The sequence below is a fragment of the Myotis davidii genome, unplaced genomic scaffold (genome assembly GCF_000327345.1).
Source record: "Myotis davidii unplaced genomic scaffold, ASM32734v1 scaffold89, whole genome shotgun sequence".
Lineage (NCBI taxonomy): Eukaryota > Metazoa > Chordata > Mammalia > Chiroptera > Vespertilionidae > Myotis > Myotis davidii.
This window is the reverse complement of record NW_006300372.1, coordinates 887570-888746: the sequence shown is the minus strand read 5'-3', so window position 1 is coordinate 888746 and position 1177 is coordinate 887570.

The following is a 1177-nucleotide window of genomic DNA, read 5'->3' as shown; positions in this document are numbered from 1 at the left end:
AGACAGGAACATGCCCTATTAAAGTCACATGAAGTCACTCCTCCTGGAAAGATCTGGAAGCAGCTGCTGCATTCCAGCCCATGTTATCTGATGTGTTTGAAGACTAGAGCTGGAACCTCACTGTGAAACATCTGCGATCCTCATGCTGAGATGAGATTTCAGACTGAATTAAAAAGCTATACCAAGGCCCTGGCCGGGTAGCTCGGTTGGTTAGAGCATCAGCCCTAGATGCCAAGGTTCGATCCCTGGTAAGGGCACATACAAGAATGTATCCCAGGGCATGTACAAGAATCAACCAATGAATGCGTAAATAAGTGAAACAACAAATTGATGTTTCTCTCCCTCCCTCCCCCCCTTCCTTCCCCTCTCTCTCTCTAAACACACACACGCGCGCGCACACACACACACACACACACACACACACTCTATGCGAACACTGACACCAAAGAACAAGTCCCTCCAACTGTAAGAGGCCCCACAGCCCTGTCTCTGCAGGGTTTCACCAGGTTAAACCACCGCAGTGAAGCTGGTCTGCAGCAGCTGGGCCCAGGGGAGGGGTCAGCCCAGGGCTGTCCACACAGAGCGGCCACCTAGCTGAGTGTGGAGGCACGGGTATATTCCCATGTCTGTAAAACAGCATGCAAGTATATTCAAGGAAAAACAGTTTAGACTGGTGGGGAGACCAGGGACCCCCCTTTTTCTCTACTATGCGTTGGGCTTTTTAAAAAAGAGCAGAAAAGAACCAATTACATTTAAAACAACATCATTAGGGGGTACCCCCCCATGTATACACATACATTTTTTGATGGCTCAATGATGTTTCTTTTTGTATTTAACCCATTGGAATGAATAATTATTCAACGTGTGTACACATTTTTGGGGGGACACCCTGTAGTTGTAATATCTAGGTAAGTGACATAAAAAAACAAAACAAAACAAAAAGCACAAAGAAACTGAAGGCAAAGCCGGGCCCAGCCCAGGAAACTCTAAGGAATGACTCTGCTCTTCCTCCCCCACCCTCACCGCCCAGCAGCCCGGGGCGTGAACAGCATTCCTGGGAGCCGGCACCTGAGCCTCCAAGCCCCCCCTCGCGCACAGAGCACGTCTCCGAGCCCCGCCTTCCAGCGCACAGGCCTGCACGAGAAGAGGGGGTGCGGGGCCCCCAAAGACCAAGAGT